General features: G+C 37.9%; 17 non-coding genes across 17 annotated transcripts; all 17 read left to right on the forward strand.

The window, feature by feature from the left end:
- The first annotated feature begins 4,258 nt into the window (after window positions 1–4,258).
- Window positions 4,259–4,331, forward strand: TRNAV-CAC (transfer RNA valine (anticodon CAC)). The gene has a single exon. It is a non-coding gene; the product is annotated as a tRNA-Val (tRNA).
- A 1,599-nt stretch (window positions 4,332–5,930) lies between these two features.
- On the forward strand, window positions 5,931–6,003 carry TRNAV-CAC (transfer RNA valine (anticodon CAC)). Its single transcript has one exon. It is a non-coding gene; the product is annotated as a tRNA-Val (tRNA).
- A 1,602-nt stretch (window positions 6,004–7,605) lies between these two features.
- Window positions 7,606–7,678, forward strand: TRNAV-CAC (transfer RNA valine (anticodon CAC)). Its single transcript has one exon. It is a non-coding gene; the product is annotated as a tRNA-Val (tRNA).
- Window positions 7,679–8,689: 1,011 nt separating this feature from the next.
- On the forward strand, window positions 8,690–8,762 carry TRNAV-CAC (transfer RNA valine (anticodon CAC)). Its single transcript has one exon. It is a non-coding gene; the product is annotated as a tRNA-Val (tRNA).
- A 1,598-nt stretch (window positions 8,763–10,360) lies between these two features.
- Window positions 10,361–10,433, forward strand: TRNAV-CAC (transfer RNA valine (anticodon CAC)). The gene has a single exon. It is a non-coding gene; the product is annotated as a tRNA-Val (tRNA).
- A 1,012-nt stretch (window positions 10,434–11,445) lies between these two features.
- TRNAV-CAC (transfer RNA valine (anticodon CAC)) lies at window positions 11,446–11,518 on the forward strand. Its single transcript has one exon. It is a non-coding gene; the product is annotated as a tRNA-Val (tRNA).
- A 1,506-nt stretch (window positions 11,519–13,024) lies between these two features.
- TRNAV-UAC (transfer RNA valine (anticodon UAC)) lies at window positions 13,025–13,097 on the forward strand. The gene has a single exon. It is a non-coding gene; the product is annotated as a tRNA-Val (tRNA).
- Window positions 13,098–14,375: 1,278 nt separating this feature from the next.
- Window positions 14,376–14,448, forward strand: TRNAV-CAC (transfer RNA valine (anticodon CAC)). Its single transcript has one exon. It is a non-coding gene; the product is annotated as a tRNA-Val (tRNA).
- A 1,012-nt stretch (window positions 14,449–15,460) lies between these two features.
- TRNAV-CAC (transfer RNA valine (anticodon CAC)) lies at window positions 15,461–15,533 on the forward strand. The gene has a single exon. It is a non-coding gene; the product is annotated as a tRNA-Val (tRNA).
- A 381-nt stretch (window positions 15,534–15,914) lies between these two features.
- Window positions 15,915–15,987, forward strand: TRNAV-CAC (transfer RNA valine (anticodon CAC)). The gene has a single exon. It is a non-coding gene; the product is annotated as a tRNA-Val (tRNA).
- Window positions 15,988–16,999: 1,012 nt separating this feature from the next.
- Window positions 17,000–17,072, forward strand: TRNAV-CAC (transfer RNA valine (anticodon CAC)). The gene has a single exon. It is a non-coding gene; the product is annotated as a tRNA-Val (tRNA).
- Window positions 17,073–18,074: 1,002 nt separating this feature from the next.
- TRNAV-CAC (transfer RNA valine (anticodon CAC)) lies at window positions 18,075–18,147 on the forward strand. Its single transcript has one exon. It is a non-coding gene; the product is annotated as a tRNA-Val (tRNA).
- Window positions 18,148–19,159: 1,012 nt separating this feature from the next.
- TRNAV-CAC (transfer RNA valine (anticodon CAC)) lies at window positions 19,160–19,232 on the forward strand. Its single transcript has one exon. It is a non-coding gene; the product is annotated as a tRNA-Val (tRNA).
- Window positions 19,233–20,358: 1,126 nt separating this feature from the next.
- On the forward strand, window positions 20,359–20,431 carry TRNAV-UAC (transfer RNA valine (anticodon UAC)). The gene has a single exon. It is a non-coding gene; the product is annotated as a tRNA-Val (tRNA).
- A 1,278-nt stretch (window positions 20,432–21,709) lies between these two features.
- Window positions 21,710–21,782, forward strand: TRNAV-CAC (transfer RNA valine (anticodon CAC)). The gene has a single exon. It is a non-coding gene; the product is annotated as a tRNA-Val (tRNA).
- Window positions 21,783–22,794: 1,012 nt separating this feature from the next.
- On the forward strand, window positions 22,795–22,867 carry TRNAV-CAC (transfer RNA valine (anticodon CAC)). The gene has a single exon. It is a non-coding gene; the product is annotated as a tRNA-Val (tRNA).
- A 2,499-nt stretch (window positions 22,868–25,366) lies between these two features.
- On the forward strand, window positions 25,367–25,439 carry TRNAV-AAC (transfer RNA valine (anticodon AAC)). The gene has a single exon. It is a non-coding gene; the product is annotated as a tRNA-Val (tRNA).
- The last annotated feature ends 2,079 nt before the right edge of the window (window positions 25,440–27,518 follow it).

Raw genomic sequence — 27,518 nt, forward strand, 5'->3', positions numbered from 1 at the left:
GGGAGACTCCGCTTGGAGTAACCCTTGCTTGCTGTGTTTTTAAAAGAAGCCAAGATGAACAGAGCTGGGATCAGGAAAGACTTTGCTACCTACCCCGGTGTCATCCAGGGGACGGTTGATTATGGCGTATTTTTGAATGTGCTTGATGCAAATCAAAACATCCTGTTTGCAACTAGGGCCCAAGTGCTGCCACTGATGGGGTGGGTGTCTGTGTGGCCCAATTTTTGGAAAAAAGGGAGACTCCGCTTGGAGTAACCCTTGCTTACATTGTTTTTAAAAGAAGCCAAGATGAACAAGTCATGGGTCAGCAAAGACTTTATCTACCTACTCCGGTGTCATCCTGGGGACGGATAAGAATGGCGTATTTTTGAATGTGCTTGATGCAAATCAAAACATCCTATTTGCAACTAGGGCCCAAGTGCTGCCACTGATGGGGTGGGTGTCTGTGTGGCCCAATTTTTGGAAAAAAGGGAGACTCCGCTTGGAGTAACCCTTGCTTGCTGTGTTTTTAAAAGAAGCCAAGATGAACAGAGCTGGGATCAGGAAAGACTTTGCTACCTACCCCGGTGTCATCCTGGGGACGGATAAGAATGGCGTATTTTTGAATGTGCTTGATGCAAATCAAAACATCCTGTTTGCAACTAGGGCCCAAGTGCTGCCACTGATGGGGTGGGTGTCTGTGTGGCCCAATTTTTGGAAAAAAGGGAGACTCCGCTTGGAGTAACCCTTGCTTGCTGTGTTTTTAAAAGAAGCCAAGATGAACAGAGCTGGGATCAGGAAAGACTTTGCTACCTACCCCGGTGTCATCCTGGGGACGGTTAATTATGGCGAATTTTTGAATGTGCTTGATGCAAATCAAAACATCCTGTTTGCAACTAGGGCCCAAGTGCTGCCACTGATGGGGTGGGTGTCTGTGTGGCCCAATTTTTGGAAAAAAGGGAGACTCCGCTTGGAGTAACCCTTGCTTACATTGTTTTTAAAAGAAGCCAAGATGAACAAGTCATGGGTCAGCAAAGACTTTATCTACCTACCCCGGTGTCATCCTGGGGACGGATAAGAATGGCGTATTTTTGAATGTGCTTGATGCAAATCAAAACATCCTGTTTGCAACTAGGGCCCAAGTGCTGCCACTGATGGGGTGGGTGTCTGTGTGGCCCAATTTTTGGAAAAAAGGGAGACTCCGCTTGGAGTAACCCTTGCTTGCTGTGTTTTTAAAAGAAGCCAAGATGAACAGAGCTGGGATCAGGAAAGACTTTGCTACCTACCCCGGTGTCATCCTGGGGACGGATAAGAATGGCGTATTTTTGAATGTGCTTGATGCAAATCAAAACATCCTGTTTGCTACTAGGGCCCAAGTGCTGCCACTGATGGGGTGGGTGTCTGTGTGGCCCAATTTTTGGAAAAAAGGGAGACTCCGCTTGGAGTAACCCTTGCTTGCTGTGTTTTTAAAAGAAGCCAAGATGAACAGAGCTGGGATCAGGAAAGACTTTGCTACCTACCCTGGTGTCATCCTGGGGACGGTTAATTATGGCGTATTTTTGAATGTGCTTGATGCAAATCAAAACATCCTGTTTGCAACTAGGGCCCAAGTGCTGCCACTGATGGGGTGGGTGTCTGTGTGGCCCAATTTTTGGAAAAAAGGGAGACTCCGCTTGGAGTAACCCTTGCTTGCTGTGTTTTTAAAAGAAGCCAAGATGAACAGAGCTGGGATCAGGAAAGACTTTGCTACCTACCCCGGTGTCATCCTGGGGACGGTTAATTATGGCGTATTTTTGAATGTGCTTGATGCAAATCAAAACATCCTGTTTGCAACTAGGGCCCAAGTGCTGCCACTGATGGGGTAAGTGTCTGTGTGGCCCAATTTTTGGAAAAAAGGGAGACTCCGCTTGGAGTAACCCTTGCTTGCTGTGTTTTTAAAAGAAGCCAAGATGAACAGAGCTGGGATCAGGAAAGACTTTGCTACCTACCCCGGTGTCATCCTGGGGACGGATAAGAATGGCGTATTTTTGAATGTGCTTGATGCAAATCAAAACATCCTGTTTGCAACTAGGGCCCAAGTGCTGCCACTGATGGGGTGGGTGTCTGTGTGGCCCAATTTTTGGAAAAAAGGGAGACTCCGCTTGGAGTAACCCTTGCTTGCTGTGTTTTTAAAAGAAGCCAAGATGAACAGAGCTGGGATCAGGAAAGACTTTACTACCTACCCCGGTGTCATCCTGGGGACGGATAAGAATGGCGTATTTTTGAATGTGCTTGATGCAAATCAAAACATCCTGTTTGCAACTAGAGCCCAAGTGCTGCCACTGATGGGGTGGATGTCTGTGTGGCCCAATTTTTGGAAAAAAGGGAGACTCCGCTTGGAGTAACCCTTGCTTGCTGTGTTTTTAAAAGAAGCCAAGATGAACAGAGCTGGGATCAGGAAAGACTTTGCTACCTACCCCGGTGTCATCCAGGGGACGGTTGATTATGGCGTATTTTTGAATGTGCTTGATGCAAATCAAAACATCCTGTTTGCAACTAGGGCCCAAGTGCTGCCACTGATGGGGTGGGTGTCTGTGTGGCCCAATTTTTGGAAAAAAGGGAGACTCCGCTTGGAGTAACCCTTGCTTACATTGTTTTTAAAAGAAGCCAAGATGAACAAGTCATGGGTCAGCAAAGACTTTATCTACCTACTCCGGTGTCATCCTGGGGACGGATAAGAATGGCGTATTTTTGAATGTGCTTGATGCAAATCAAAACATCCTGTTTGCAACTAGGGCCCAAGTGCTGCCACTGATGGGGTGGGTGTCTGTGTGGCCCAATTTTTGGAAAAAAGGGAGACTCCGCTTGGAGTAACCCTTGCTTACATTGTTTTTAAAAGAAGCCAAGATGAACAAGTCATGGGTCAGCAAAGACTTTATCTATCTACCCCGGTGTCATCCTGGGGACGGATAAGAATGGCGTATTTTTGAATGTGCTTGATGAAAATCAAAACATCCTGTTTGCAACTAGGGCCCAAGTGCTGCCACTGATGGGGTGGGTGTCTGTGTGGCCCAATTTTTGGAAAAAAGGGAGACTCCGCTTGGAGTAACCCTTGCTTACATTGTTTTTAAAAGAAGCCAAGATGAACAAGTCATGGGTCAACAAACACTTTATCTACCTACCCCGGTGTCATCCTGGGGACGGATAAGAATGGCGTATTTTTGAATGTGCTTGATGCAAATCTAGCTGTGAAGTGTACAACTGGGGCCCAACTGCTGCCACTGAATGGGTGGGTGTGTGTGGGGCCCAATTTTTGGAAAAAAAGAAAGACTACGCTTGGAGTCACCTTGCGGTGTTTTACATAATTTTAGAATGGCGTGCCATGCCTATATCTGTGTGTCCTCCTCTTTTTCCTTGTCCAGCTGTTTTGTTTTCGCATGAGTATATGTCCTTGTCACTTTCCCATGTGTTTGAGTTGTTTGTCACCTTTTGGACACCTTTGAGGGTGTTTTCTAGGTGTTTTACTGTGTTTGTGATTGCCTGCCATTGTTTCCTATGCAGTTCGAGTTCGGTTCGTCGAACGTTCGACGAGCCGAACTCGAACGGGACCTCTGTTCGGCGAACCGACCTCGAGCCGAACCGGGACCGGTTCGCTCATCTCTAGTGTTGAAGTAATTTCCTATTAACCTGTAAAGTATGAAATTCTTGAATTCGTTGCCAAATGACAATACATTTTGGCTTCTATCACAAGGAGAACTACGATTTTGCGTTTCTTTTTTATTGAACATTTTAGCAGAAAACATAATCCCATATTATAACAATCCTGTTTGTTTCAAAATTTATAGTTCCCATAAATACAAAAGCAAACGATTAAACTGTGTAGAAAAAAGTAACACATTCAATGTAAACTTCAATTTAAGCAATATCCCTTTGTAGGAATAAAACTGGTAAAATATGTAATAAAATATGTAAATGTTTCATTACCAAAAACACTTTTCTTCAGCAATAACATGGCCCCATCAGTTACAATTCTGCTCTGCTTGCCAATACACAGTAACTTTCCAGAAGGTTTCATAGTGTAGTAGTCATTACATCTGCTTAACACTGGTTCAATCCCCAGTAAAAGCAATCTGTTCTTGGTGTTGAAATAATACCCTATCAAACTACAATATATGAAGTTCTTGGCTTTGTTGCCGAATGAATGGGATGTTTTGGCTTCCATCACTAACAGAACTAATAATTTTTTTCCCCTGGCGGTCAAAACTCGTTTTCAATTGCCATTGCTTTGCAGGAGTTCAAAGGTTTCATAGTGTAGTGGTCATCACGTCTGCTTCACACGCAGAAGGTCCTGGGTTCAATCCCCAGTGAAACCAATCCGTTTTCGCTGTTGAAGTAATTTGCTATCAACAGGATTTCACAGGTTTCATAGTGTAGTGGTCATCACGTCTGCTTAACACGCAGAAGGTCCTGGGTTTAATCCCCAGTAAAACCAGTCTGTTCTTGGTGTTGAAATAATACCCTATCCAACTGCAATACATGAAGTTCTTGGCTTTGTTGCCGAATGACGGGATGTTTTAGCTTCCATAACCAACAGAACTACGAATTTTTTTTTTTTCCTGGCAGTCAAATTTCGTCTTTAATTGCCATTACTTTGCAGGAATCACAGGTTTTAAAGTGTGGTGGTCATCAAGTCTGCTTCATATGCAGAACGTTCTGGGTTCAATACCCAGTGAAACCAATCTGTTTTCGGTGTTGAAGTAATTTCCTATCAACCTGTAAAGTATGAAATTCTTGGTTTCGTTGCCAAATGACAATACATTTTGGCTTCTATCACAAGGAGAACTACGATTTTGCGTTTCTTTTTTTATTGAACATTTTAGCAGAAAACATAATCCCATTTTATAACAATCCTGTTTGTTTCAAAATTTATAGTTCCCATAAATACAAAAGCAAATGATTAAACTGTGTAGAAAAAAGTAACACATTTAATGTAATCTTCAATTTAAGCAATATCCCTTTGTAGGAATAAAACTGGTAAAATATGTAATAAAAATTGTAAATGTTTCATTACCAAAAACACTTTTCTTCAGCAATAAAAAGGCCCCATCAGTTACAATTCTGCTCTGCTTGCCAATACACAGTAACTTTCCAGAAAGTTTCATAGTGTAGTAGTCATCACGTCTGCTTAACACTGGTTCAATCCCCAGTAAAAGCAATCTGTTCTTGGTATTGAAATAATACCCTATCAAACTACAATATATGAAGTTCTTGGCTTTGTTGCCGAATGATGGGATGTTTTGGCTTCCATCACCAACAGAACTAATAATTTTTTTCCCCTGGCTGTCAAAACTCGTTTTCAATTGCCATTGCTTTGCAGGATTTCACAGGTTTCATAGTGTAGTGGACATCACGTCTGCTTCACACGCAGAAGGTCCTGTTTTCAATCTTTTTTATTGAACATTTTAGCAGAAAACATAATGCCATATTATAACAATCCTGTTTGTTTCAAAATTTAAAGTTCCCATAAATACAAAAGCAAACGATTAAACTGTGTAGAAAAAAGTAACACATTCAATGTAAACTTCAATTTAAGCAATATCCCTTTGTAGGAATAAAACTGGTAAAATATGTAATAAAAATTGTAAATGTTTCATTACCAAAAACACTTTTCTTCAGCAATAAAAAGGCCCCGTTAGTTACAATTCTGCTCTGCTTGACAATACATAGTAACTTTCCAGAAGGTTTCATAGTGTAGTAGTCATCACGTCTGCTTAACACTGGTTCAATCCCCAGTAAAAGCAATCTGTTCTCGGTGTTGAAATAATACCCTATCAAACTACAATATATGAAGTTCTTGGCTTTGTTGCCGAATGATGGGATGTTTTGGCTTCCATCACCAACAGAACTAATAATTTTTTTCCCCTGGTGGTCAAAACTCGTTTTCAATTGCCATTGCTTTGCAGGATTTCACAGGTTTCATAGTGTAGTGGTCATCACATCTGCTTCACACGCAGAAGGTCCTGGGTTCAATCCCCAGTGAAACCAATCTGTTTTCGCTGTTGAAGTAATTTGCTATCAACATGATTTCACAGGTTTTATAGTGTAGTGGTCATCACGTCTGCTTAACACGCAGAAGGTCCTGGGTTTAATCCCCAGTAAAAACCAGTCTGTTCTTGGTGTTGAAATAATACCCTATCCAACTGCAATACATGAAGTTCTTGGCTTTGTTGCCGAATGACGGGATGTTTTAGCTTCCATAACCAACAGAACTACGAATTTTTTTTTTTTTCCTGACAGTCAAATTTCGTCTTTAATTGCCATTACTTTGCAGGAATCACAGGTTTTAAAGTGTGGTGGTCATCAAGTCTGCTTCATATGCAGAACGTTCTGGGTTCAATACCCAGTGAAACCAGTCTGTTTTCGGTGTTGAAGTAATTTCCTATCAACCTGTAAAGTATGAAATTCTTGGTTTCGTTGCCAAATGACAATACATTTTGGCTTCTATCACAAGGAGAACTACGATTTTGCGTTTCTTTTTTTATTGAACATTTTAGCAGAAAACATAATCCCATATTATAACAATCCTGTTTGTTTCAAAATTTATAGTTCCCATAAATACAAAAGCAAATGATTAAACTGTGTAGAAAAAAGTAACACATTTAATGTAATCTTCAATTTAAGCAATATCCCTTTGTAGGAATAAAACTGGTAAAATATGTAATAAAAATTGTAAATGTTTCATTACCAAAAACACTTTTCTTCAGCAATAAAAAGGCCCCATCAGTTACAATTCTGCTCTGCTTGCCAATACACAGTAACTTTCCAGAAGGTTTCATAGTGTAGTAGTCATCACGTCTGCTTAACACTGGTTCAATCCCCAGTAAAAGCAATCTGTTCTTGGTATTGAAATAATACCCTATCAAACTACAATATATGAAGTTCTTGGCTTTGTTGCCGAATGATGGGATGTTTTGGCTTCCATCACCAACAGAACTAATAATTTTTTTCCCCTGGCTGTCAAAACTCGTTTTCAATTGCCATTGCTTTGCAGGATTTCACAGGTTTCATAGTGTAGTGGACATCACGTCTGCTTCACACGCAGAAGGTCCTGTTTTCAATCTTTTTTATTGAACATTTTAGCAGAAAACATAATGCCATATTATAACAATCCTGTTTGTTTCAAAATTTATAGTTCCCATAAATACAAAAGCAAACGATTAAACTGTGTAGAAAAAAGTAACACATTCAATGTAAACTTCAATTTAAGCAATATCCCTTTGTAGGAATAAAACTGGTAAAATATGTAATAAAAATTGTAAATGTTTCATTACCAAAAACACTTTTCTTCAGCAATAAAAAGGCCCCGTTAGTTACAATTCTGCTCTGCTTGCCAATACATAGTAACTTTCCAGAAGGTTTCATAGTGTAGTAGTCATCACGTCTGCTTAACACTGGTTCTAATCCCCAGTAAAAGCAATCTGTTCTCGGTGTTGAAATAATACCCTATCAAACTACAATATATGAAGTTCTTGGCTTTGTTGCCGAATGATGGGATGTTTTGGCTTCCATCACCAACAGAACTAATAATTTTTTTCCCCTTGTGGTCAAAACTCGTTTTCAATTGCCATTGCTTTGCAGGATTTCACAGGTTTCATAGTGTAGTGGTCATCACATCTGCTTCACACGCAGAAGGTCCTGGGTTCAATCCCCAGTGAAACCAATCTGTTTTCGCTGTTGAAGTAATTTGCTATCAACATGATTTCACAGGTTTTATAGTGTAGTGGTCATCATGTCTGCTTAACACGCAGAAGGTGCTGGGTTTAATCCCCAGTAAAAACCAGTCTGTTCTTGGTGTTGAAATAATACCCTATCCAACTGCAATAAATGAAGTTCTTGACTTTGTTGCCGAATGACGGGATGTTTTAGCTTCCATAACCAACAGAACTACGAATTTTTTTTTTCCTGGCAGTCAAATTTCGTCTCTAATTGCCATTACTTTGCAGGAATCACCGGTTTTAAAGTGTGGTGGTCATCAAGTTTGCTTCATATGCAGAACGTTCTGGGTTCAATACCCAGTGAAACCAATCTGTTTTCGGTGTTATAGTAATTTCCTATTAACCTGTAAAGTATGAAATTCTTGGTTTCGTTGCCAAATGACAATACATTTTGGCTTCTATCACAAGGAGAACTACGATTTTGGGTTTCTTTTTTATTGAACATTTTAGCAGAAAACATAATCCCATATTATAACAATCCTGTTTGTTTCAAAATTTATAGTTCCCATAAATACAAAAGCAAACGATTAAACTGTGTAGAAAAAAGTATCACATTCAATGTAAACTTCAATTTAAGCAATATCCCTTTGTAGGAATAAAACTGGTAAAATATGTAATAAAAATTGTAAATGTTTCATTACCAAAAACACTTTTCTTCAGCAATAAAAAGGCTCCATCAGTTACAATTCTGCTCTGCTTGCCAATACACAGTAACTTTCCAGAAGGTTTCATAGTGTAGTAGTCATCACGTCTGCTTAACACTGGTTCAATCCCCAGTAAAAGCAATCTGTTCTTGGTGGTGAAATAATACCCTATCAAACTACAATATATGAAGTTCTTGGCTTTGTTGCCGAATGATGGGATGTTTTGGCTTCCATCACCAACAGAACTAATAATTTTTTTCCCCTGGCGGTCAAAACTCGTTTTCAATTGCCATTGCTTTGCAGAATTTCACAGGTTTCATAGTGTAGTGGTCATCACGTCTGCTTCACACGCAGAAGGTCCTGGGTTCAATCCCCAGTGAAACCAATCCGTTTTCGCTGTTGAAGTAATTTGCTATCAACAGGATTTCACAGGTTTCATAGTGTAGTGGTCATCACGTCTGCTTAACACGCAGAAGGTCCTGGGTTTAATCCCCAGTAAAACCAGTCTGTTCTTGGTGTTGAAATAATACCCTATCCAACTGCAATACATGAAGTTCTTGGCTTTGTTGCCGAATGACGGGATGTTTTAGCTTCCATAACCAACAGAACTACGAATTTTTTTTTTTTCCTGGCAGTCAAATTTCGTCTCTAATTGCCATTACTTTGCAAGAATCACAGGTTTTAAAGTGTGGTGGTCATCAAGTCTGCTTCATATGCAGAACGTTCTGGGATCAATACCCAATGAAACCAATCTGTTTTCCGTGTTGAAGTAATTTCCTATCAACCTGTAAAGTATGAAATTCTTGGTTTCGTTGCCAAATGACAATAAATTTTGGCTTCTATCACAAGGAGAACTACGATTTTGGGTTTCTTTTTTATTGAACATTTTAGCAGAAAACATAATCCCATATTATAACAATCCTGTTTGTTTCAAAATTTATAGTTCCCATAAATACAAAAGCAAACGATTAAACTGTGTAGAAAAAAGTAACACATTCAATGTAATCTTCAATTTAAGCAATATCCCTTTGTAGGAATAAAACTGGTAAAATATGTAATAAAAATTGTAAATGTTTCATTACCAAAAACACTTTTCTTCAGCAATAAAAAGGCCCCATCAGTTACAATTCTGCTCTGCTTGCCAATACACAGTAACTTTCCAGAAGGTTTCATAGTGTAGTAGTCATCACGTCTGCTTAACACTGGTTCAATCCCCAGTAAAAGCAATCTGTTCTTGGTGTTGAAATAACACCCTATCAAACTACAATATATGAAGTTCTTGGCTTTGTTGCCGAATGATGGGATGTTTTGGCTTCCATCACCAACAGAACTAATAATTTTTTTCCCCTGGCTGTCAAAACTCGTTTTCAATTGCCATTGCTTTGCAGGATTTCACAGGTTTCATAGTGTAGTGGACATCACGTCTGCTTCACACGCAGAAGGTCCTGGGTTCAATCTTTTTTATTGAACATTTTAGCAGAAAACATAATGCCATATTATAACAATCCTGTTTGTTTCAAAATTTATAGTTCCCATAAATACAAAAGCAAACGATTAAACTGTGTAGAAAAAAGTAACACATTTAATGTAAACTTCAATTTAAGCAATATCCCTTTGTAGGAATAAAACTGGTAAAATATGTAATAAAAATTGTAAATGTTTCATTACCAAAAACACTTTTCTTCAGCAATAAAAAGGCCCCGTTAGTTACAATTCTGCTCTGCTTGCCAATACATAGTAACTTTCCAGAAGGTTTCATAGTGTAGTAGTCATCACGTCTGCTTAACACTGGTTCAATCCCCAGTAAAAGCAATCTGTTCTCGGTGTTGAAATAATACCCTATCAAACTACAATATATGAAGTTCTTGGCTTTGTTGCCGAATGATGGGATGTTTTGGCTTCCATCACCAACAGAACTAATAATTTTTTTCCCCTGGTGGTCAAAACTCGTTTTCAATTGCCATTGCTTTGCAGGATTTCACAGGTTTCATAGTGTAGTGGTCATCACATCTGCTTCACACGCAGAAGGTCCTGGGTTCAATCCCCAGTGAAACCAATCTGTTTTCGCTGTTGAAGTAATTTGCTATCAACAGGATTTCACAGGTTTTATAGTGTAGTGGTCATCACGTCTGCTTAACACGCAGAAGGTCCTGGGTTTAATCCCCAGTAAAAACCAGTCTGTTCTTGGTGTTGAAATAATACCCTATCCAACTGCAATACATGAAGTTCTTGACTTTGTTGCCGAATGACGGGATGTTTTAGCTTCCATAACCAACAGAACTACGAATTTTTTTTTTTCCTGGCAGTCAAATTTCGTCTCTAATTGCCATTACTTTGCAGGAATCACCGGTTTTAAAGTGTGGTGGTCATCAAGTTTGCTTCATATGCAGAACGTTCTGGGTTCAATACCCAGTGAAACCAATCTGTTTTCGGTGTTATAGTAATTTCCTATTAACCTGTAAAGTATGAAATTCTTGGTTTCGTTGCCAAATGACAATACATTTTGGCTTCTATCACAAGGAGAACTACGATTTTGGGTTTCTTTTTTATTGAACATTTTAGCAGAAAACATAATCCCATATTATAACAATCCTGTTTGTTTCAAAATTTATAGTTCCCATAAATACAAAAGCAAACGATTAAACTGTGTAGAAAAAAGTAACACATTCAATGAAAACTTCAATTTAAGCAATATCCCTTTGTAGGAATAAAACTGGTAAAATATGTAATAAAAATTGGAAATGTTTCATTACCAAAAACACTTTTCTTCAGCAGTAAAAAGGCCCCATCAGTTACAATTCTGCTCTGCTTGCCAATACACAGTAACTTTCCAAAAGGTTTCATAGTGTAGTAGTCATCACGTCTGCTTAACACTGGTTCAATCCCCAGTAAATGCAATCTGTTCTTGGTGTTGAAATAATACCCTATCAAACTACAATATATGAAGTTCTTGGCTTTGTTGCCGAATGATGGGATGTTTTGGCTTCCATCACCAACAGAACTAATAATTTTTTTCCCCTGGCGGTCAAAACTCGTTTTCAATTGCCATTGCTTTGCAGGATTTCACAGGTTTCATAGTGTAGTGGTCATCACGTCTGCTTCACACGCAGAAGGTCCTGGGTTCAATCCCCAGTGAAACCAATCCATTTTCGCTGTTGAAGTAATTTCCTATCAACAGGATTTCACAGGTTTCATAGTGTAGTGGTCATCACGTCTGCTTAACACGCAGAAGGTCCTGGGTTTAATCCCCAGTAAAACCAGTCTGTTCTTGGTGTTGAAATAATACGCTATCCAACTGCAATACATGAAGTTCTTGGCTTTGTTGCCGAATGACGGGATGTTTTAGCTTCCATAACCAACAGAACTACGAATTTTTTTTTTTCCTGGCAGTCAAATTTCGTCTCTAATTGCCATTACTTTGCAGGAATCACAGGTTTTAAAGTGTAGTGGTCATCACGTCTGCTTAACACGCAGAACGTCCTGGGTTCAATCCCCAGTGAAACCAATCTCTTCTTGGTGTTGAAATAATACCCTATCCAACTACAATATATGAATTTCTTGGCTTTGTTGCCGAATAACAGGATGTTTTGTCTTCCATCACCAACAGAACTTTGACTTTATTTTTTTTTCCCTGGCGGTCAAAACTCGTCTCCAATTGCCATTGCTTTGCAGGATTTCACAGGTTTCATAGTGTAGTGGTTATCACGTCTGCTTAACACACAGAAGGTCCTGGGTTCAATCCCCAGTGAAACCAGTCTCTTCTTGGTGTTGAAATAATACCCTATCCAACTGCAATACATGAAGTTCTTGGCTTTGTTGCCGAATGACGGGATGTTTTAGCTTCCATAACCAACAGAACTACGAATTTTTTTTTTTTCCTGGCAGTCAAATTTCGTCTCTAATTGCCATTACTTTGCAGGAATCACAGGTTTTAAAGTGTGGAGGTCATCAAGTCTGCTTCATATGCAGAACGTTCTGGGTTCAATACCCAGTGAAACCAATCTGTTTTCGGTGTTGAAGTAATTTCCTATCAACCTGTAAACTATGAAATTCTTGGTTTCGTTCCCAAATGACAATACATTTTGGCTTCTATCACAAGGAGAACTACGATTTTGGGTTTCTTTTTTATTGAACATTTTAGCAGAAAACATAATCCCATATTATAACAATCCTGTTTGTTTCAAAATTTATAGTTCCCATAAATACAAAAGCAAACGATTAAACTGTGTAGAAAAAAGTAACACATTCAATGTAGACTTCAATTTAAGCAATATCCCTTTGTAGGAATAAAACTGGTAAAATATGTAATAAAAATTGTAAATGTTTCATTACCAAAAACACTTTTCTACAGCAATAAAAAGGCCCCATCAGTTACAATTATGCTCTGCTTGCCAATACACAGTGACTTTCCAGAAGGTTTCATAGTGTAGTAGTCATCACATCTGCTTAACACTGGTTCAATCCCCAGTAAAAGCAATCTGTTCTTGGTGTTGAAATAATACCCTATCAAACTACAATATATAAAGTTCTTGGCTTTGTTGCCGAATGATGGGATGTTTTGGCTTCCATCACCAACAGAACTAATAATTTTTTTCCCCTGGCGGTCAAAACTCGTTTTCAATTGCCATTGCTTTGCAGGATTTCACAGGTTTCATAGTGTAGTGGTCATCACGTCTGCTTTACACGCAGAAGGTCCTGGGTTCAATCCCCAGTGAAACCAATCCGTTTTCGCTGTTGAAGTAATTTGCTATCAACAGGATTTCACAGGTTTCATAGTGTAGTGGTCATCACGTCTGCTTAACACGCAGAAGGTCCTGGGTTTAATCCCCAGTAAAACCAGTCTGTTCTTGGTGTTGAAATAATACCCTATCAAACTACAATATATGAAGTTCTTGGCTTTGTTGCCGAATGATGGGATGTTTTGGCTTCCATCACCAACAGAACTAATAATTTTTTTCCCCTGGCTGTCAAAACTCGTTTTCAATTGCCATTGCTTTGCAGGATTTCACAGGTTTCATAGTCTAGTGGTCATCACGTCTGCTTCACACGCAGAAGGTCCTGGGTTCAATCCCCAGTGAAACCAATCTGTTTTCGCTGTTGAAGTAATTTGCTATCAACCTGTAATATATAAAATTCTTGGTTTCGTTGCCAAATGACAATACATTTTGGCTTCCATCACAAAGAGAACTACTATTTTGGGTTTCTTTTTTATTGTCCATTTTAGCAGAAAGCATAATCCCATATTATAAAAATCCTGTTTGTTTAAAAATATATAGTTCCCATAAATACAAAAGCAAACGACTAAACTGTGTAGAAAAAAGTAACACATTCAATGTAAACTTCAATTTAAGCAATATCCCTTTGTAGGAATAAAACTGGTAAAATATGTAATAAAAATTGTAAATGTTTCATTACCAAAAATACTTTCCTTCAGCAATAAAAAGGCCCTGTCAGTCACAATTCTGCTCTGCTAGGCAATACACAGTAATTTTTCATCAGGATTCATAGTGTAGTGGTCATCATGTCTGCTTAACACGTAGAAGGTCCTGGGTTTAATCCCCAGAAAAACCAGTCTGTTCTTGGTGTTGAAATAATGCCCTATCCAACTGCAATACATGAAGTTCTTGGCTTTGTTGCCGAATGACGGGATGTTTCAGCTTCCAAAACCAACAGGACTACGAATTTTGTTTTTTTCCTGGCAGTCAAATTTCGTCTCTAATTGCCATTACTTTGCAGGAAACACAGGTTTTAAAGTGTGGTGGTCTTCAAGTCTGCTTCATATGCAGAACGTTCTGGGTTAACACTGGTTCAATCCCCAGTAAAAGCAATCTGGTCTCGGAGTTGAAATAATACCCTATCAAACTACAATATATGAAGTTCTTGGCTTTGTTGCCGAATGATGGGATGTTTTGGCTTCCATCACCAACAGAACTAATAATTTTTTTCCCCTGGCGGTCAAAACTCGTTTTCAATTCCCATTGCTTTGCAGGATTTCTCAGGTTTCATAGTGTAGTGGTCATCACGTCTGCTTCACACGCAGAAGGTCCTGGGTTCAATCCCCAGTGAAACCAATCTGTTTTCGCTGTTGAAGTAATTTGCTATCAACAGGATTTCACAGGTTTTATAGTGTAGTGGTCATCACGTCTGCTTAACACGCAGAAGGTCCTGGGTTTAATCCCCAGTAAAAACCAGTCTGTTCTTGGTGTTGAAATAATACCCTATCCAACTGCAATACATGAAGTTCTTGGCTTTGTTGCTGAATGACGGGATGTTTTAGCTTCCATGACCAACAAAACTACGATTTTTTTTTTTTCCTGGCAGTCAAATTTCGTCTCTAATTGCCATTACTTTGCAGGAATCACCGGTTTTTAAGTGTGGTGGTCATCAAGTTTGCTTCATATGCAGAACGTTCTGGGTTCAATACCCAGTGAAACCAATCTGTTTTCGGTGTTATAGTAATTTCCTATTAACCTGTAAAGTATGAAATTCTTGGTTTCGTTGCCAAATGACAATACATTTTGGCTTCTATCACAAGGAGAACTACGATTTTGGGTTTCTTTTTTATTGAACATTTTAGCAGAAAACATAATCCCATATTATAACAATCCTGTTTGTTTCAAAATTTATAGTTCCCATAAATACAAAAGGAAACGATTAAACTGTGTAGAAAAAAGTAACACATTCAATGTAATCTTCAATTTAAACAATATCCCTTTGTAGGAATAAAACTGGTAAAATATGTAATAAAAATTGTAAATGTTTCATTACCAAAAACACTTTTCTTCAGCAATAAAAAGGCCCCATCAGTTACAATTCTGCTCTGCTTGCCAATACACAGTAACTTTCCAGAAGGTTTCATAGTGTAGTAGTCATCACGTCTGCTTAACACTGGTTCAATCCCCAGTAAAAGCAATCTGTTCTTGGTGTTGAAATAATACCCTATCAAACTACAATATATGAAGTTCTTGGCTTTGTTGCCGAATGATGGGATGTTTTGGCTTCCATCACCAACAGAACTAATAATTTTTTTCCCCTGGCTGTCAAAACTCGTTTTCATGTGCCATTGCTTTGCAGGATTTCACAGGTTTCATAGTGTAGTGGTCATCACGTCTGCTTCACACGCAGAAGGTCCTGGGTTCAATCCCCAGTGAAACCAATCTGTTTTCGCTGTTGAAGTAATTTGCTATCAACCTGTAATATATAAAATTCTTGGTTTCGTTGCCAAATGACAATACATTTTGGCTTCCATCACAATGAGAACTACTATTTTGGGTTTCTTTTTTATTGTCCATTTTAGCAGAAAGCATAATCCCATATTATAAAAATCCTGTTTGTTTAAAAATATATAGTTCCCATAAATACAAAAGCAAATGACTAAACTGTGTAGAAAAAAGTAACACATTCAATGTAAACTTCAATTTGGCTTTGTTGCCGAATGATGGGATGTTTTGGCTTCCATCACCAACAGAACTAATAATTTTTTTCCCCTGGTGGTCAAAACTCGTTTTCAATTGCCATTGCTTTGCAGGATTTCACAGGTTTCATAGTGTAGTGGTCATCACATCTGCTTCACACGCAGAAGGTCCTGGGTTCAATCCCCAGTGAAACCAATCTGTTTTCGCTGTTGAAGTAATTTGCTATCAACAGGATTTCACAGGTTTTATAGTGTAGTGGTCATCACGTCTGCTTAACACGCAGAAGGTCCTGGGTTTAATCCCCAGTAAAAACCAGTCTGTTCTTGGTGTTGAAATAATACCCTATCCAACTGCAATACATGAAGTTCTTGACTTTGTTGCCGAATGACGGGATGTTTTAGCTTCCATAACCAACAGAACTACGAATTTTTTTTTTTTCTGGCAGTCAAATTTCGTCTCTAATTGCCATTACTTTGCAGGAATCACCGGTTTTAAAGTGTGGTGGTCATCAAGTTTGCTTCATATGCAGAACGTTCTGGGTTCAATACCCAGTGAAACCAATCTGTTTTCGGTGTTATAGTAATTTCCTATTAACCTGTAAAGTATGAAATTCTTGGTTTCGTTGCCAAATGACAATACATTTTGGCTTCTATCACAAGGAGAACTACGATTTTGGGTTTCTTTTTTATTGAACATTTTAGCAGAAAACATAATCCCATATTATAACAATCCTGTTTGTTTCAAAATTTATAGTTCCCATAAATACAAAAGCAAACGATTAAACTGTGTAGAAAAAAGTAACACATTCAATGTAATCTTCAATTTAAGCAATATCCCTTTGTAGGAATAAAACTGGTAAAATATGTAATAAAAATTGTAAATGTTTCATTACCAAAAACACTTTTCTTCAGCAATAAAAAGGCCCCGTCAGTTACAATTCTGCTCTGCTTGCCAATACACAGTAACTTTCCAGAAGGTTTCATAGTGTAGTAGTCATCACGTCTGCTTAACACTGGTTCAATCCCCAGTAAAAGCAATCTGTTCTTGGTGTTGAAATAATACCCTATCAAACTACAATATATGAAGTTCTTGGCTTTGTTGCCGAATGATGGGATGTTTTGGCTTCCATCACCAACAGAACTAATAATTTTTTTCCCCTGGCAGTCAAAACTCATTTTCAATTGCCATTGCTTTGCAGGATTTCACAGGTTTCATAGTGTAGTGGTCATCACGTCTGCTTCACACGCAGAAGGTCCTGGGTTCAATCCCCAGTGAAACCAATCCGTTTTCGCTGTTGAAGTAATTTGCTATCAACAGGATTTCACAGGTTTCATAGTGTAGTGGTCATCACGTCTGCTTAACACGCAGAAGGTCCTGGGTTTAATCCCCAGTAAAACCAGTCTGTTCTTGGTGTTGAAATAATACCCTATCCAACTGCAATACATGAAGTTCTTGGCTTTGTTGCCGAATGACGGGATGTTTTAGCTTCCATAACCAACAGAACTACGAATTTTTTTTTTTTCCTGGCAGTCAAATTTCGTCTCTAATTGCCATTACTTTGCAAGAATCACAGGTTTTAAAGTGTGGTGGTCATCAAGTCTGCTTCATATGCAGAACGTTCTGGGATCAATACCCAGTGAAACCAATCTGTTTTCCGTGTTGAATTAATTTCCTATCAACCTGTAAAGTATGAAATTCTTGGTTTCGTTGCCAAATGACAATACATTTTGGCTTCTATCACAAGGAGAACTACGATTTTGGGTTTCTTTTTTATTGAACATTTTAGCAGAAAACATAATCCCATATTATAACAATCCTGTTTGTTTCAAAATTTATAGTTCCCATAAATACAAAAGCAAACGATTAAACTGTGTAGAAAAAAGTAACACATTCAATGTAATCTTCAATTTAAGCAATATCCCTTTGTAGGAATAAAACTGGTAAAATATGTAATAAAAATTGTAAATGTTTCATTACCAAAAACACTTTTCTTCAGCAATAAAAAGGCCCCATCAGTTACAATTCTGCTCTGCTTGCCAATACACAGTAACTTTCCAGAAGGTTTCATAGTGTAGTAGTCATCACGTCTGCTTCAATCCCCAGTAAAAGCAATCTGTTCTTGGTGTTGAAATAATACCCTATCAAACTACAATATATGAAGTTCTTGGCTTTGTTGCCGAATGATGGGATGTTTTGGCTTCCATCACCAACAGAACTAATAATTTTTTTCCCCTGGCTGTCAAAACTCGTTTTCAATTGCCATTGCTTTGCAGGATTTCACAGGTTTCATAGTGTAGTGGTCATCACGTCTGCTTCACACGCAGAAGGTCCTGGGTTCAATCCCCAGTGAAACCAATCCGTTTTCGCTATTGAAGTAATTTGCTATCAACAGGATTTCACAGGTTTCATAGTGTAGTGGTCATCACGTCTGCTTAACACGCAGAAGGTCCTGGGTTTAATCCCCAGTAAAACCAGTCTGTTCTTGGTGTTGAAATAATACCCTATCCAACTGCAATACATGAAGTTCTTGGCTTTGTTGCCGAATGACGGGATGTTTTAGCTTCCATAACCAACAGAACTACGAATTTTTTTTTTTTCCTGGCAGTCAAATTTCGTCTCTAATTTCAATTACTTTGCAGGAATCACAGGTTTTAAAGTGTGGTGGTCATCAAGTCTGCTTCATATGCAGAACGTTCTGGGTTCAATACCCAGTGAAACCAATCTGTTTTTGGTGTTGAAGTAATTTCCTATTAACCTGTAAAGTATGAAATTCTTGGTTTCGTTGCCAAATGACAATACATTTTGGCTTCTATCACAAGGAGAACTACGATTTTGGGTTTCTTTTTTATTGAACATTTTAGCAGAAAACATAATCCCATATTATAACAATCCTGTTTGTTTCAAAATTTATAGTTCCCATAAATACAAAAGCAAACGATTAAACTGTGTAGAAAAAAGTAACACATTCAATGTAAACTTCAATTTAAGCAATATCCCTTTGTAGGAATAAAACTGGTAAAATATGTAATAAAAATTGGAAATGTTTCATTACCAAAAACACTTTTCTTCAGCAGTAAAAAGGCCCCATCAGTTACAATTCTGCTCTGCTTGCCAATACACAGTAACTTTCCAAAAGGTTTCATAGTGTAGTAGTCATCACGTCTGCTTAACACTGGTTCAATCCCCAGTAAATGCAATCTGTTCTTGGTGTTGAAATAATACCCTATCAAACTACAATATATGAAGTTCTTGGCTTTGTTGCCGAATGATGGGATGTTTTGGCTTCCATCACCAACAGAACTAATAATTTTTTTCCCCTGGCGGTCAAAACTCGTTTTCAATTGCCATTGCTTTGCAGGATTTCACAGGTTTCATAGTGTAGTGGTCATCACGTCTGCTTCACACGCAGAAGGTCCTGGGTTCAATCCCCAGTGAAACCAATCCATTTTCGCTGTTGAAGTAATTTCCTATCAACAGGATTTCACAGGTTTCATAGTGTAGTGGTCATCACGTCTGCTTAACACGCAGAAGGTCCTGGGTTTAATCCCCAGTAAAACCAGTCTGTTCTTGGTGTTGAAATAATACCCTATCCAACTGCAATACATGAAGTTCTTGGCTTTGTTGCCGAATGACGGGATGTTTTAGCTTCCATAACCAACAGAACTACGAATTTTTTTTTTTCCTGGCAGTCAAATTTCGTCTCTAATTGCCATTACTTTGCAGGAATCACAGGTTTTAAAGTGTAGTGGTCATCACGTCTGCTTAACACGCAGAAGGTCCTGGGTTCAATCCCCAGTGAAACCAATCTCTTCTTGGTGTTGAAATAATACCCTATCCAACTACAATATATGAATTTCTTGGCTTTGTTGCCGAATAACAGGATGTTTTGTCTTCCATCACCAACAGAACTTTGAATTTATTTTTTTTTCCCTGGCGGTCAAAACTCGTCTCCAATTGCCATTGCTTTGCAGGATTTCACAGGTTTCATAGTGTAGTGGTTATCACGTCTGCTTCACACGCAGAAGGTCCTGGGTTCAATCTTTTTTATTGAACATTTTAGCAGAAAACATAATGCCATATTATAACAATCCTGTTTGTTTCAAAATTTATAGTTCCCATAAATACAAAAGCAAACGATTAAACTGTGTAGAAAAAAGTAACACATTCAATGTAGACTTCAATTTAAGCAATATCCCTTTGTAGGAATAAAACTGGTAAAATATGTAATAAAAATTGTAAATGTTTCATTACCAAAAACACTTTTCTACAGCAATAAAAAGGCCCCATCAGTTACAATTATGCTCTGCTTGCCAATACACAGTGACTTTCCAGAAGGTTTCATAGTGTAGTAGTCATCACATCTGCTTAACACTGGTTCAATCCCCAGTAAAAGCAATCTGTTCTTGGTGTTGAAATAATACCCTATCAAACTACAATATATAAAGTTCTTGGCTTTGTTGCCGAATGATGGGATGTTTTGGCTTCCATCACCAACAGAACTAATAATTTTTTTCCCCTGGCGGTCAAAACTCGTTTTCAATTGCCATTGCTTTGCAGGATTTCACAGGTTTCATAGTGTAGTGGTCATCACGTCTGCTTTACACGCAGAAGGTCCTGGGTTCAATCCCCAGTGAAACCAATCCGTTTTCGCTGTTGAAGTAATTTGCTATCAACAGGATTTCACAGGTTTCATAGTGTAGTGGTCATCACGTCTGCTTAACACGCAGAAGGTCCTGGGTTTAATCCCCAGTAAAACCAGTCTGTTCTTGGTGTTGAAATAATACCCTATCAAACTACAATATATGAAGTTCTTGGCTTTGTTGCCGAATGATGGGATGTTTTGGCTTCCATCACCAACAGAACTAATAATTTTTTTCCCCTGGCTGTCAAAACTCGTTTTCAATTGCCATTGCTTTGCAGGATTTCACAGGTTTCATAGTCTAGTGGTCATCACGTCTGCTTCACACGCAGAAGGTCCTAGGTTCAATCCCCAGTGAAACCAATCTGTTTTCGCTGTTGAAGTAATTTGCTATCAACCTGTAATATATAAAATTCTTGGTTTCGTTGCCAAATGACAATACATTTTGGCTTCCATCACAAAGAGAACTACTATTTTGGGTTTCTTTTTTATTGTCCATTTTAGCAGAAAGCATAATCCCATATTATAAAAATCCTGTTTGTTTAAAAATATATAGTTCCCATAAATACAAAAGCAAACGACTAAACTGTGTAGAAAAAAGTAACACATTCAATGTAAACTTCAATTTAAGCAATATCCCTTTGTAGGAATAAAACTGGTAAAATATGTAATAAAAATTGTAAATGTTTCATTACCAAAAATACTTTCCTTCAGCAATAAAAAGGCCCTGTCAGTCACAATTCTGCTCTGCTAGGCAATACACAGTAACTTTTCATCAGGATTCATAGTGTAGTGGTCATCATGTCTGCTTAACACGTAGAAGGTCCTGGGTTTAATCCCCAGAAAAACCAGTCTGTTCTTGGTGTTGAAATAATGCCCTATCCAACTGCAATACATGAAGTTCTTGGCTTTGTTGCCGAATGACGGGATGTTTCAGCTTCCAAAACCAACAGGACTACGAATTTTTTTTTTTTCCTGGCAGTCAAATTTCGTCTCTAATTGCCATTACTTTGCAGGAAACACAGGTTTTAAAGTGTGGTGGTCTTCAAGTCTGCTTCATATGCAGAACGTTCTGGGTTAACACTGGTTCAATCCCCAGTAAAAGCAATCTGGTCTCGGTGTTGAAATAATACCCTATCAAACTACAATATATGAAGTTCTTGGCTTTGTTGCCGAATGATGGGATGTTTTGGCTTCCATCACCAACAGAACTAATAATTTTTTTCCCCTGGCGGTCAAAACTCGTTTTCAATTCCCATTGCTTTGCAGGATTTCTCAGGTTTCATAGTGTAGTGGTCATCACGTCTGCTTCACACGCAGAAGGTCCTGGGTTCAATCCCCAGTGAAACCAATCTGTTTTCGCTGTTGAAGTAATTTGCTATCAACAGGATTTCACAGGTTTTATAGTGTAGTGGTCATCACGTCTGCTTAACACGCAGAAGGTCCTGGGTTTAATCCCCAGTAAAAACCAGTCTGTTCTTGGTGTTGAAATAATACCCTATCCAACTGCAATACATGAAGTTCTTGGCTTTGTTGCTGAATGACGGGATGTTTTAGCTTCCATGACCAACAAAACTACGATTTTTTTTTTTTCCTGGCAGTCAAATTTCGTCTCTAATTGCCATTACTTTGCAGGAATCACTGGTTTTTAAGTGTGGTGGTCATCAAGTTTGCTTCATATGCAGAACGTTCTGGGTTCAATACCCAGTGAAACCAATCGGTTTTCGGTGTTATAGTAATTTCCTATTAACCTGTAAAGTATGAAATTCTTGGTTTCGTTGCCAAATGACAATACATTTTGGCTTCTATCACAAGGAGAACTACGATTTTGGGTTTCTTTTTTATTGAACATTTTAGCAGAAAACATAATCCCATATTATAACAATCCTGTTTGTTTCAAAATTTATAGTTCCCATAAATACAAAAGGAAACGATTAAACTGTGTAGAAAAAAGTAACACATTCAATGTAATCTTCAATTTAAACAATATCCCTTTGTAGGAATAAAACTGGTAAAATATGTAATAAAAATTGTAAATGTTTCATTACCAAAAACACTTTTCTTCAGCAATAAAAAGGCCCCATCAGTTACAATTCTGCTCTGCTTGCCAATACACAGTAACTTTCCAGAAGGTTTCATAGTGTAGTAGTCATCACGTCTGCTTAACACTGGTTCAATCCCCAGTAAAAGCAATCTGTTCTTGGTGTTGAAATAATACCCTATCAAACTACAATATATGAAGTTCTTGGCTTTGTTGCCGAATGATGGGATGTTTTGGCTTCCATCACCAACAGAACTAATAATTTTTTTCCCCTGGCTGTCAAAACTCGTTTTCATGTGCCATTGCTTTGCAGGATTTCACGGGTTTCATAGTGTAGTGGTCATCACGTCTGCTTCACACGCAGAAGGTCCTGGGTTCAATCCCCAGTGAAACCAATCTGTTTTCGCTGTTGAAGTAATTTGCTATCAACCTGTAATATATAAAATTCTTGGTTTCGTTGCCAAATGACAATACATTTTGGCTTCCATCACAATGAGAACTACTATTTTGGGTTTCTTTTTTATTGTCCATTTTAGCAGAAAGCATAATCCCATATTATAAAAATCCTGTTTGTTTAAAAATATATAGTTCCCATAAATACAAAAGCAAATGACTAAACTGTGTAGAAAAAAGTAACACATTCAATGTAAACTTCAATTTAAGCAATATCCATTTGTAGGAATAAAACTGGTAAAATATGTAATAAAAATTGTAAATGTTTCATTACCAAAAATACTTTCCTTCAGCAATAAAAAGGCCCTGTCAGTCACAATTCTGCTCTGCTAGGCAATACACAGTAACTTTTCATCAGGATTCATAGTGTAGTGGTCATCATGTCTGCTTCACACGCAGAAGGTCCTGTGTTCAATCCCCAGTGAAACCAATCCGTTTTCGCTGTTTAAGTAATTTGCTATCAACAGGATTTCACAGGTTTCATAGTGTAGTGGTCATCACGTCTGCTTAACACGCAGAAGGTCCTGGGTTTAATCCCCAGTAAAACCAGTCTGTTCTTGGTGTTGAAATAATACCCTATCCAACTGCAATACATGAAGTTCTTGGCTTTGTTGCCGAATGACGGGATGTTTTAGCTTCCATAACCAACAGAACTACGAATTTTTTTTTTTCCTGGCAGTCAAATTTCGTCTCTAATTGCCATTACTTTGCAGGAATCACAGGTTTTAAAGTGTAGTGGTCATCACGTCTGCTTAACACGCAGAAGGTCCTGGGTTCAATCCCCAGTGAAACCAATCTCTTCTTGGTGTTGAAATAATACCCTATCAAACTACAATATATGAAGTTCTTGGCTTTGTTGCCGAATAACAGGATGTTTTGTCTTCCATCACCAACAGAACTTTGAATTTTTTTTTTTTTCCCTGGCGGTCAAAACTGGTCTCCAATTGCCATTGCTTTGCAGGATTTCACAGGTTTCATAGTGTAGTGGTTATCACGTCTGCTTAACACACAGAAGGTCCTGGGTTCAATCCCCAGTGAAACCAGTTTCTTCTTGGTGTTGAAATAATACCCTATCCAACTGCAATACATGAAGTTCTTGGCTTTGTTGCTGAATGACGGGATGTTTTAGCTTCCATAACCAACGGAACTACGAATTATTTTTTTTTCCTGGCAGTCAAATTTCGTCTCTAATTGCCATTACTTTGCAGGAATCACAGGTTTTAAAGTGTGGTGGTCATCAAGTCTGCTTCATATGCAGAACGTTCTGGGTTCAATACCCAGTGAAACCAATCTGTTTTCGGTGTTGAAGTAATTTCCTATCAACCTGTAAAGTATGAAATTCTTGGTTTCGTTGCCAAATGACAATACATTTTGGCTTATATCACAAGGAGAACTACGATTTTGGGTTTCTTTTTTATTGAACATTTTAGCAGAAAACATAATCCCATATTATAACAATCCTGTTTGTTTCAAAATTTATAGTTCCCATAAATACAAAAGCAAACGATTAAACTGTGTAGAAAAAAGTAACACATTCAATGTAGACTTCAATTTAAGCAATATCCCTTTGTAGGAATAAAACTGGTAAAATATGTAATAAAAATTGTAAATGTTTCATTACCAAAAATACTTTCCTTCAGCAATAAAAAGGCCCCGTCAGTCACAATTCTGCTCTGCTAGCCAATACACAGTAACTTTTCATTAAGATTCATAGTGTAGTGGTCATCACGTCTGCTTAACGCGCAGAAAGTCCTGGGTTTAATCCCCAGTAAAACCAGTCTGTTCTTGGTGTTGAAATAATACCTTATCCAACTACAATACATGAAGTTCTTGGCTTTGTTGCCGAATGACGGGATGTTTTAGCTTCCATCACCAACAGAACTAAGAATTTTTTTTTTTTTCCCTGGCGGTCAAAACTCGTCTCCAATTGCCATTGCTTTGCAGGATTTCACAGGTTTCATAGTGTAGTGGTCATCATGTCTGCTTCACACGCAGAAGGTCCTGGGTTCAATCCTCAGTGAAACCAATCTGTTTTCGCTGTTGAAGTAATTTCCTATCAACCTGTAAAGTATGAAATTCTTGGTTTCGTTGCCAAATGACAATACATTTTGGCTTCTATCACAAGGAGAACTACGATTTTGCGTTTCTTTTTTATTGAACATTTTAGCAGAAAACATAATCCCATATTATAAAAATCCTGTTTGTTTAAAAATATATAGTTCCCATAAATACAAAAGCAAACGACTAAACTGTGTAGAAAAAAGTAACACATTCAATGTAAACTTCAATTTAAGCAATATCCCTTTGTAGGAATAAAACTGGTAAAATATGTAATAAAAATTGTAAATGTTTCATTACCAAAAATACTTTCCTTCAGCAATAAAAAGGCCCCGTCAGTCACAATTCTGCTCTGCTAGCCAATACACAGTAACTTTTCATCAGGTTTCATAGTGTAGTGGTCATCACGTCTGCTTAACACGCAGAAGGTCCTGGGTTCAATCCCCAGTGAAACCAATCTCTTCTTGGTGTTGAAATAATACCCTATCCAACTACAATATATGAATTTCTTGGCTTTGTTGCCGAATAACAGGATGTTTTGTCTTCCATCACCAACAGAACTTTGAATTTTTTTTTTTTTTCCCTGGCGGTCAAAACTCGTCTCCAATTGCCATTGCTTTGCAGGATTTCACAGGTTTCATAGTGTAGTGGTTATCACGTCTGCTTAACTCACAGAAGGTCCTGGGTTTAATCCCCAGTGAAACCAGTCTCTTCTTGGTGTTGAAATAATACCCTATCCAACTGCAATACATGAAGTTCTTGGCTTTGTTGCCGAATGTCGGGATGTTTCAGCTTCCATAACCAACGGAACTACGAATTTTTTTTTTTTCCTGGCAGTCAAATTTCATCTCTAATTGCCAGAACTTTGCAGGAATCACAGGTTTTAAAGTGTGGTGGTCATCAAGTCTGCTTCATATGCAGAACGTTCTGGGTTCAATACCCAGTGAAACCAATCTGTTTTCGGTGTTGAAGTAATTTCCTATCAAACTGTAAAGTATTAAATTCTTGGTTTCGTTGCCAAATGACAATACATTTTGGCTTCTATCACAAGGAGAACTACGATTTTGGGTTTCTTTTTTATTGAACATTTTAGCAGAAAACATAATCCCATATTATAACAATCCTGTTTGTTTCAAAATTTATAGTTCCCATAAATACAAAAGCAAACGATTAAACTGTGTAGAAAAAAGTAACACATTCAATGTAAACTTCAATTTAAGCAATATCCCTTTGTAGGAATAAAACTGGTAAAATATGTAATAAAAATTGTAAATGTTTCATTACCAAAAATACTTTCCTTCAGCAATAAAAAGGCCCCGTCAGTCACAATTCTGCTCTGCTAGCCAATACACAGTAACTTTTCATTAAGATTCATAGTGTAGTAGTCATCACGTCTGCTTAACACGCAGAAAGTCCTGGGTTTAATCCCCAGTAAAACCAGTCTGTTCTTGGTGTTGAAATAATACCTTATCCAACTACAATACATGAAGTTCTTGGCTTTGTTGCCGAATGACGGGATGTTTTAGCTTCCATAACCAACAGAACTACGATTTTTTTTTTTCCTGGCAGTCAAAACTCGTCTCTAATTGCCATTACTTTGCAGGATTTCACAGGTTTTAAAGTGTGGTGGTCATCAAGTCTGCTTCATATGCAGAACGTTCTGGATTCAATACCCAGTTAAACCAATCTGTTTTCGGTGTTGAAGTAATTTCCTATCAACCTGTAAAGTATGAAATTCTTGGTTTCGTTGCCAAATGACAATACATTTTGGCTTCTATCACAAGGAGAACTACGATTTTGTGTTTCTTTTTTATTGAACATTTTAGCAGAAAACATAATCCCATATTATAAAAAAACCTGTTTGTTTTAAAATATATAGTTCCCATAAATACAAAAGCAAACGACTAAACTATGTAGAAAAAAGTAACACATTCAATGTAAACTTCAATTTAAGCAATATCCCTTTGTAGGAATAAAACTCGTAAAATATGTAATAAAAATTGGAAATGTTTCATTACCAAAAATACTTTCCTTCAGCAATAAAAAGGCCCTGTCAGTCACAATTCTGCTCTGCTAGCCAATACACAGTAACTTTTCATCAGGATTCATAGTGTAGTGGTCATCATGTCTGCTTAACGCGTAGAAGGTCCTAGGTTTAATCCCCAGTAAAACCAGTCTGTTCTTGGTGTTGAAATAATACCCTATCAAACTACAATATATGAAGTTTTTGGCTTTGTTGCAGAATGATGGGATGTTTTGGCTTCCATCACCAACAGAACTAAGAATTTTTTGTTTTTTTCCCTGGCGGTCAAAACTCGTCTCCAATTGCCATTGCTTTGCAGGATTTCACAGGTTTCATAGTGTAGTGGTCATCACGTCTCCTTAACACGCAGAAGGTCCTGGGTTCAATCCCCAGTGAAACCAGTCTCTTCTTGGTGTTGAAATAATACCCTATCCAACTGCAATACATGAAGTTCTTGGCTTTGTTGCCGAATGACGGGATGTTTTAGCTTCCATAACCAACAGAAATACGAA

This window comes from Anomaloglossus baeobatrachus, chromosome 2 (genome assembly GCF_048569485.1).
Source record: "Anomaloglossus baeobatrachus isolate aAnoBae1 chromosome 2, aAnoBae1.hap1, whole genome shotgun sequence".
Taxonomy (NCBI): domain Eukaryota; kingdom Metazoa; phylum Chordata; class Amphibia; order Anura; family Aromobatidae; genus Anomaloglossus; species Anomaloglossus baeobatrachus.